This window comes from Triticum urartu, chromosome 4, assembly GCF_003073215.2.
Source record: "Triticum urartu cultivar G1812 chromosome 4, Tu2.1, whole genome shotgun sequence".
Lineage (NCBI taxonomy): Eukaryota > Viridiplantae > Streptophyta > Magnoliopsida > Poales > Poaceae > Triticum > Triticum urartu.
This window is the reverse complement of record NC_053025.1, coordinates 96247952-96258223: the sequence shown is the minus strand read 5'-3', so window position 1 is coordinate 96258223 and position 10272 is coordinate 96247952. Positions and strand designations below refer to the sequence as shown.

Sequence of the window (10272 nt, the reverse complement as noted above, 5' to 3'; positions counted from 1 at the left end):
GTATGAACTCGACCTCTTTTGTTTTTATAAATATGATGAGTTCATTGCTACCTCTTGAGCTTGTGTTGGATTTCCCCGAAGAGGAAAGGATGATGCAGCAGAGTAGCGTAAGTATTTCCCTCCGTTTTTGAGAACCAAGGTATCAATCCAGTAGGAGGCAACGTTCAAGTCCCTCGTACCTGCACAAAACGATAGCTACTCGCAACCAACGTGATTAGGGGTTGTCAATCCCTTCATGGTCACTTACGAGAGTGAGATCTGATAGATATAATATTTTTGGTATTTTTGGTATGAAGATGCAAAGTGAAAAGTAAAGGCAAAGTAAAAAGCAAAGCAAGATTAAAGTAATGGAGATTGATATGATGAGAATAGACCCAGGGGGCCATAGGTTTCACTAGTGGCTTCTCTCAAGAGCATAAGTATTCTACGGTGGGTGAACAAATTACTGTTGAGCAATTGACAGAATTGAGCATAGTCATGAGAATATCTAGGCATGATCATGTATATAGGCATCACGTCCGTGACAAGTAGACCGAAATGATTCTGCATCTACTACTATTAATCCACTCATCGACCGCTATCCAGCATGCATCTAGAGTATTAAGTTAAAAACAGAGTAACGCTTTAAGCAAGATGACATGATGTAGAGAGATAAATTCATGCAATATGAAATAAACCCCTTCTTGTTATCCTCGATGGCAACGATACAATACGTGCCTTACTGCCCCTTCTGTCACTGGGAAAGGACACCGCAAGATCGAACCCAAAGCTAAGCACTTCTCCCATGGCAAGAACTACCAATCTAGTTGGCCAAACCAAACGGATAATTCGAAGAGACTTGCAAAGATAATCAATCATACATAAAAGAATTGAGAGAAGATTCAAATATTATTCATAGATAGACTTGATCATAAACCCACAATTCATCGGTCTCAACAAACACACCGCAAAAACAAGATTACATCGAATAGATCTCCACGAGAGAGGGGGAGAACTTTGTATTGAGATTCAAAGAGAGAGAAGAAGCCATCTAGCTACTAACTATGGACCCGAAGGTCTGAGGTAAACTACTCACACTTCATCGGAGAGGCTATGATGATGTAGAAGCCCTCCGTGATGACGGCCCTCTTCCGGCGGAGCTCCGGAACAGGCCCCAAGATGGGATCTCGTGGATACAGAAAGTTGCGGCGGTGGAATTAGGTTTTTTGCTCCTCTTCTGTTTGTTTGGGGGTACGTAGGTATATATAGGAGGAAGGAGTACGTCGGTGGAGCTCTGAGGGGCCCACGAGGCAGGGGGCGCGCCCTAGGGGGGGCGCCCCCCACCCTCGTGACCGCGTCTTTTGTTCCTTGGAGCAGGGTCCAAGTCTCCTGGATCACGTTCGGTGAGAAAATCACGTTCCCGAAGGTTTTATTCCGTTTGGACTCCGTTTGATATTCCGTTTCTTCGAAACACTGAAATAGGCAAAAAATAACAATTCTGGGCTGGGCCTCTGGTTAATAGGTTAGTCCCAACAATAATATAAAAGTGGAAAATAAAGCCCAATATAGTCCAAAACAGTAGATAATATAGCATGGAGCAATCAAAAATTATAGATACGTTGGAGACGTATCAGGCATCCCCAAGCTTAATTCCTGCTCGTCCTCGAGTAGGTAAATGATAGAAAGAGAATTTTTGATGCGGAGTGCTACTTGGCATAATTTCAATGCAAATCTTCTTAATTGTGGTATGAATATTTAGATTAGGGAGATTCAAGACAAAAGTTCATATTGACATAAAAATAATAATACTTTAAGCAAACCAACAAAGAAATTATGTTTTCTTAAAGTAACATGGCCAAAGAAAGTTCATCCCTACAAAATCATATAGTTTGGTCATGCTCCATTTTCGTCACACAAAAATGCTCTCATCATGCACAACCCCGATGTCAAGCCAAACAATTGTTTCATACCTTAATAATTCCAAACTCATAAACTTTCATGCAATACATGAGCGTGAGCCATGGATATAGCACTATAGGTGGAATAGAATAATGATGGGGGTCATGTGGAGAAGACAAAAAAGGAGAAAGTCTCACATCAACGAGGATAATCAATGGGATATGGAGATGCTCATCGATTGATGTTAATGCAAGGAGTAGGGATTGCCATGCAACGGATGCACTAGAGCTATAAATGTATGAAAGCTCAACAAAATAAAACTAAGTGGGTGTGCATCCAACTTGCTTGCTCATGAAGACCTAGGGCACTTGAGGAGGCCCATTGTTGGAATATACAAGCCAAGTTCTATAATGAAAATTCCCACTAGTATATGAAAGTGATAACTCAAGAGACTCTCTATATGAAGAACATGGTGCTATTTTGAAGCACAAGTGTGGAAAAAAGGAATAGTAGCATTGCCCCCTTTTTTGGGCCTTCCTTTTTTTGGCCTTTCTCTTTTTTTATTTGTTTGGCCTTTCTTTTTTTATTTGGTCTTTCTCTTTTTTTATTTTGGGACAATGCTCTATTAATTATGATCATCACACTTCTATTTATTTACAACTCGATACTAGAATAAAGTATGACTCTATATGAATGCCTCCAGCGGTGTACCGGGATATGCAATGAGTCAAGAGTGACATGTATGAAAATTATGAACGGTGGCTTTGCCACAAATACTATGTCATCTACATGATCATGCTATACAATATGACAATGATGAATGTGTCATGATAAACTGGAGGGTGGAAAGTTGCATGGCAATATATCTCGGAATGGCTATGGAAATGCCATAATAGGTAGGTATGGTGGCTGTTTTGAGGAAGATATAAGGAGGTTTATGTGTGACAGAGCGTATCATATCACGGGGTTTGGATGCACCGGCGAAGTTTGCACCAACTCTCGATGTGAGAAAGGGCAATGCATGGTACCGAAGAGGCTAGAAAGGATGGAAGGGTGAGAGTGCGTATCATCCATGGACTCAACATTAGTCATAAAGAACTCAAATACTTATTGCAAAAATCTACAAGCCATCAAAAACCAAAGTATTACGCGCATGCTCCTAGGGGGATAGATTGGTAGGATAAGACCATCGCTCGTCCCCGACCGCCACTCAAAAGGAGGACAATCAAATAACACCTCATGTTTCAAATTTGTTGCATAACATTTACCATACGTGCATGCTACGGGATGTGCAAACTTTAACTCAAGCACTTCTCAAATTCACAATTACTCTACTAGCATGACTTTGATATTACTACCTCCACATCTCAAAACAATTATCAAGCATCCAACTTTTCTTAGTATTCAAGCACATAGAGCAAAACTACTTAGCTCAAAAGATATAAGTGAAGCACATAGAGTATTCTATCAAATTCTAATTCATGTATGGCTCTCTCAAAAGGTGTGTACAGCAAGGATGATTGTGGCACACTAACAATAAAATACACAAATAATACAAGACGCTCCAAGCAAAACACATATCATGTTGGTGAATAAAAATATAGCTCCAAGTAAATTACCGATGGAAGTGAACGAAAGAGGGGATGCCTTCCAGGGCATCCCCAAGCTTTGACTTTTTGGTGTCCTTGGATTATCTTGGGGGTGCCATGGGCATCCCCAAGCTTGGGCTCTTGCCACTCCTTGTTCCATAATCCATCACAAGAATTCACCCAAAACTTGAAAACTTCACAACACAAAACTTAAAGTAGAAAACTCGCGAGCTCCGTTAGCGAAAGAAAACAAAAGACCACTTCAAGGTACTATAATTAACTCACTCTTTATTTATATTGGTGTTAAACCTACTGTATTCCAACTTCTCTATGGATTATAAACTATTTTACTAACCATAGATTCATCAAAATAAGCAAACAACACACGAAAAACAGAATATGTCAAAAACAGAACAGTTTGTAGTAATCTGTAGCTAGCGCAAGATATGGAACCCCAAAAATTCTAAAATAAATTTCTGGACGTGAGGAATTTATCTATTAATCATCTGCAAAAAGAATTAACTAAATAGCACTCTCCAAATAAAAATACAGCAGTTCTCGTGAGCGCTACAGTCTCTGTTTTTTACAGCAAGTTCAACAAGACTTTCCCCAAGTCTTCCCAACGGTTCTACTTGGCACAACACTAATTAAACACAAAAAACACAACCAAAACAGAAGATAAATAATTTATTTATTTATTACTAAACAGGAGCAAAAATCAAGGAATAAAAATAAAATTGGGTTGCCTCCCAACAAGCGCTATCGTTTAACGCCCCTAGCTAGGCATAACAAGCAAAGATAGATCTAGGCATTGCCATCTTTGGTAGGCAATCCATAAGTGGCTCTCATGATAGTTTCATATGGCAATTTTATTTCATTTCTTGGGAAGTGTTCCATGCCCTTTTTTAATGGAAATTGAAATCTAATATTCCCTTCCTTCATATCAATAATCGCACCAACCGTTCTAAGGAAAGGTCTACCAAGAATAATAGGGCAAGAAGGATTGCAACAAGGAAATACAATCAATTAAAGAACAACTTTCATAATTAAATTCCTTTAAATCCAATATAGTGGGTTTAGCAACGTCTAGATTTTTATTTCTTTCAATCCCACTTTCATCAATTTCATCATAAAGATCTAAATACTCTGAATTTTTAGAACACCTTCTAGGTAAAGGAAGATCATATTCAGTTTCATCAAGATTCATATTGCAAAACAAAGATTTAATAGGAGACACATCAATAAATTTTAGATCTTCATCTTGATTTTCATAGGAATTGGAAGAACACGCTTTAATAAAGGCATCTTTGGAGGCACGCATCCTAGCGGTTCTTTCCTTGCACTCATCAATGGAAATTCTCATGGCTTTGAGAGACTCATTGATATCATGCTTAGGAGTAATATATCTAAGCTTTAAAGAATCAACCTCAAGAGAAATTCTATCAACTTTCCTAGCCAAATATTCAATTTTAAGAAATTTCTCTTCAAGCAAAGCATTAAAATTCTTTTGTGAATTCATAAACTCTTTAACACTATTCTCAAATTCAGAGGGAATCTTATTATAATTTCCATAAGAGTTGTTGTAGGAATTCCCATAATTATTAGAAGGATTATTAGGATATGGCCTAGGATTAAAATTCCCTCTATAAGCGTTGTTACCAAAATTATTCCTACCAAAAAATTCAATCCATAGATTCATTGTTATTCTCAATCAAAGTAGACAAAGTCATATCATTAAGATCAGAAGAAACACTCTTAGTAGCAAATAATTTCATAAGTTCATCCATCTTTCCACTCAACACATTGATTTCTTCTGTCGCATGCACTTTTTTATTAGAAGTTCTTTCAGTATGCCATTGAGAATAATTAACCATAATATTATCTAGGAGTTTAGTAGCATCTCCTAAAGTGATTTCCATAAAAGTGCCTCCTGCGGCCGAATCTAAAAGATTTCTAGAAGCAAAATTCAATCCGGCATAAAAAATTTGTATAATCATCCACAAATTCAAACCATGAGTAGGGAAATTATGTATCATTAATTTCATTCTCTCCCAAGCTTGTGCAACATGTTCATGATCAAGTTGTTTAAAGTTCATAATATCGTTTCTAAGAGAGATGATCTTAGCGGGAGGGAAATACTTAGAGATAAAAGCATCTTTGCACTTGTTCCAGGAATCAATACTATTTTTAGGCAAAGACAAAAACCAAGCTTTAGCACGATCTCTAAGCGAAAAAGGAAATAGCTTCAATTTAACAATATCATTATCGACATCTCTTTTCTTTTGCATATCACATAAATCAATGAAGCTATTCAGATGAGTAGCGGCATCTTCACTAGGAAGGCCGGCGAATTGATCTTTCATAACAAGATTCAACAAAGCAGCATTGATTTCACAAGATTCAGTATTGGCAAGAGGAGCAATCGGAGTGCTAAGGAAATCATTATTATTGGTATTGGTGAAGTCACACAATTTGGTAGTTTCTTGAGCCATCGCGACAAACAAGCAAACAAACTAGCACACGAGCAAACAAGGGCAAACGGGCAAAAGAGGCAAATAGAGAGGGAGGATAGAGAGAGAGGGCGAATAAAATGGCAAGGGTGAAGTGGGGGAGAGGAAAACAAGAGGCAAATGGCAAATAATGTAATGCGGGAGATAGGGATTGTGATGGGTACTTGGTATGTTGACTTTTTGCATAGACTCCCCGGCAACGGCGCCAGAAATTCTTCTTGCTACCTCTTGAGCTTGCATTGGATTTCCCCGAAGAGGAAAGGATGATGCAGCAGAGTAGCGTAAGTATTTCCCTCAGTTTTTGAGAACCAAGGTATCAATCCAATAGGAGGCCATGCTCAAGTCCCTCGTACCTGCACAAAACGATAGCTACTCGCAACCAACGCGATTAGGGGTTGTCAATCCCTTCACGGTCACTTACGAGAGTGAGATCTGATAGATATAATATTTTTGGTATTTTTGGTATAAAGATGCAAACTGAAAAGTAAAGGCAAAGTAAAAAAAGCAAAGCAAGATTAAAGTAATGGAGATTGATATGATGAGAATAGACCCAGGGGGCCATAGGTTTCACTAGTGGCTTCTCTCAAGAGCATAAGTATTCTACGATGGGTGAACAAATTACTGTTGAGCAATTGACAGAATTGAGCATAGTCAAGAGAATATCTAGGCATGATCATGTATATAGGCATCACGTCCGTGACAAGTAGACCGAAACGATTCTGCATCTACTACTATTACTCCACTCATCGACCGCTATCCAGCATGCATCTAGAGTATTAAGTTAAAAACAGAGTAATGCTTTAAGCAAGATGACATGATGTAGAGAGATAAATTCATGCAATATGAAATAAATCCCTTCTTGTTATCCTCGATGGCAACGATAGAATACGTGCCTTGCTGCCCCTTCTGTCACTGGGAAAGGGCACCGCAAGATCAAACCCAAAGCTAAGCACTTCTCCCATGGCAAGAACTACCAATCTAGTTGGCCAAACCAAAAAGATAATTCGAAGAGACTTGCAAAGATAACCAATCATACATAAAAGAATTCAGAGAAGATTCAAATATTATTCATAGATAGACTTGATCATAAACCCACAATTCATCAGTCTCAACAAACACACCGCAAAAAGAAGATTACATCGAATAGATCTCCACGAGAGAGGGGGAGAACTTTGTATTGAGATTCAAAGAGAGAGAAGAAGCCATCTAGCTACTAACTATGGACCCGAAGGTCTGAGGTAAACTACTCACACTTCATCAGAGAGGCTATGATGATGTAGAAGCCCTCCGTGATGACGGCCCTCTTCCGGCGGAGCTCCGGAACAGGCCCCAAGATGGGATCTCATGGATACAGAAAGTTGTGGCGGTGGAATTAGGTTTTTTTGCTCCTCTTCTGTTCGTTTGGGGGTATGTAGGTATATATAGGAGGAAGGAGTACGTTGGTGGAGCTCCGAGGGGCCCACGAGGCAGGGGGGCGCCCCCCACCCTCGTGACCGCCTCTTTTGTTCCTTGGAGCAGGGTCCAAGTCTCCTGGATCACGTTCGGTGAGAAAATCACGTTCCCGAAGGTTTTATTCCGTTTGGACTCCGTTTGATATTCCGTTTCTTTGAAACACTGAAATAGGCAAAAAACAACAATTCTGGGCTGGGCCTCCGGTTAATAGGTTAGTCCCAAAAATAATATAAAAGTGGAAAATAAAGCCCAATATAGTCCAAAACAGTAGATAATATAGCATGGAGCAATCAAAAATTATAGATTCATTGGAGACGTATCAACCGTCTCACCATGGCAATGCGGAGTGAGGACAACACGACGAAGAATCAGAGCCGGGACTAGGGCATCAACACCGTTGGCACGCGGGAGGGCCCCACCTCCACCGTCCGCGACGGTAGCCGTCGGGACGCAATAGCAGGAGCACACCAGGCCCGGCCGAGCCCTCGTGGGCTCGTAAAGCTCCCGCCTTCGCGCTGGTGCCGGCACGCCGTCGGCGCCGCCGCCCCGTATCCGAGCCGCTCATCCTCCTCACCGCGCCGCAGACAACGAGGCCACGCCGGGGAGCCGGCCCGCTAGGACCCAGATGGGTCCCGCCGAGCCTAGATCTGGGCCGGGGGCGCGACGACGGCCACCCAACACCACCACGCCGCCCCGCCGCCAAGGAGTGGCGCCGACACCACGCCCGCTGGCCGCCACCGCAGGGCCGCCGGACCGCAGCAAGGCCGAGCATCACCGCCGCCGCCTCCCAGCCCCGGGAAGGGAGCACGCGCGCACGGGGACGAGAAGGCCCGTCGCCGCCGGCACCACCCGGGCCAGCGCCGGGGGCGCCCGCCGGCGGCGGCGGGGGGAGAGACGGGGGAGGAGGGGCCCGAGGAAGAGGAGCTCGAGCTCCGCCCCGGCCACCTCCCGGGAGGCGGCGCGAGGCGGACATGATGGGGGGATGGGGGAGGGGCGGAAGGGGGTGGAGGGGGCACGAGGCCGACGGCCGGCGGGAGGGACGGTGGCGGCGGGAGGAGAGGACGGGGGAATACCTACAGATTGATAATTGTTTGAGAGTCGGCGTTGGAGATGCCCTTAGGCAAAAGGATGGCTCCGCTACTGCCTATGCTGTAAACCTATTGACATTTCGGCCAATTTGAATGGAGAACCTCTCACCCAGTGAGCATTCGGAACAGTGGAAAAAATATTGTAGCAAATGAACATTGCCCCATCAAGATCTATCCTTTATTATACCATGGATAGATGGACAGAGCTGCTTAAATTAATTAATTTATTACATTCATAACGCATGAACTCATAGCAATAGCTTCCATCGAGCATCCATGAAAATGGCACACATATGGCTAGATGGATTCAGTGGTGCAGTTCCTGTAGCACATGCAATAATTTATTTCTTTGCATATGCCGCTGTCAAAGTTCTCTCTTCTACAGGGCTTGTTGCAGGTGCCGCGGAAGATACATGATGTGTCGTTGTCCCATGTCTGGCTCCATGATGTGTCACAGGCATCCGATCCCATCTCTTCTGCATACGTCCAAAAACAATACACATTAACAATCAACCAAATTAACTTCTACTTGCAAAAAAAAACACTAAATTAACTTGGATCATTCTGTTCGGGAGAAGTGCGGGTCCGAAGTATTCGTACCAGATGACAAGACAAGCAGCGTCACGAGGCACAAGCATATCAACACCTTGCTGGCTCCCAACAGTCCTTCGCGATGTTCTTCATGCACCATGCCATAGCGATCATGGGGTAGTGATAAGTAAAACTGATCTGTGTATGCGTACATCCGTGCACCATGACACTGTTACTTTTTAAGATATTAATCCATGCCATTAGTTCTTATCGAAACGTCTTGATTTACTTCCACTTTACAACTCAAGAACTGACTGAATCTACCAACAAGGCAGTTTACCACCTGAGCTATTCTTAGTTCTTGGTGGAGAATACTACTAGTCCCATCTCTACTTCTAATGGACGAGTTGGTGAATAGTCTTCGCGGTTTATTTTCGCTGGATTTTTTTCGTCTCTCCTCAAACCACCCCCTCCCACCATGGTCCATCGGTTTTTTTTTCTCTTCACTCTTTATTACAACCAGAACTTTCCTAACGTATAACAAATCACAGATGTAACTTCCTTAAATTATGTAAATCAATCATTACTTTTATTGGTTAAATTTGTCTTAGAAAACAAATAACAGATTTTCAGAAAACAAGTAATACAATTTAATCTAACTTTCCTAACTTATCTAAATCAATCGATTTCTCTTATTAGTGAAATTTGTTTTAGGAAACAAATAACAGACACGTCACAACTTTTCTCCCAATAAATAGTTTCTTGACATTTGCAAAGTTTCCTAATCAGACACGTCACAAACGGGCAGGTACTGATATCACGTTACCAAACAATAAAACCCCATTTGCATACAAATCAGTACAAAAATCCTAACTTTCCTAATTTTTTACCTTTCCTTGATAACAACCAATATTTCCTATGTTTTCCACCTATTGAAGGAAATCACCCCTCCATCGATATTAGCATTTTTTTTGGAATGAGATCTCCGGGTTATGATTTTTTTTTTTGCGATTATTTCAAATTGTGACCTCTCCTTCCACTCCGGCTCCTTCTCGCATAAACACCTCCACCACAGCCAGGTGACACCACCCCAGACCTCCTGCCTCTCCACACCTTCTCCGCCACCTCCTTCTCATACTCCATTAACAACCCCTCCGCCACATTTGTCCACGGTGGTGTCGAGGGCATGGCGCAGCAGCGTACCGGCGGTAGAGCAGCGCATAG

The 10272-nt window shown here is 42.1% G+C and overlaps 1 pseudogene; it reads right to left on the bottom strand.

Moving 5' to 3' along the window:
• Positions 1 to 8814: 8814 nt before the first annotated feature.
• On the bottom strand, positions 8815 to 9213 carry LOC125554468 (annotated as a pseudogene).
• Between the last annotated feature and the right edge of the window lie 1059 nt (positions 9214 to 10272).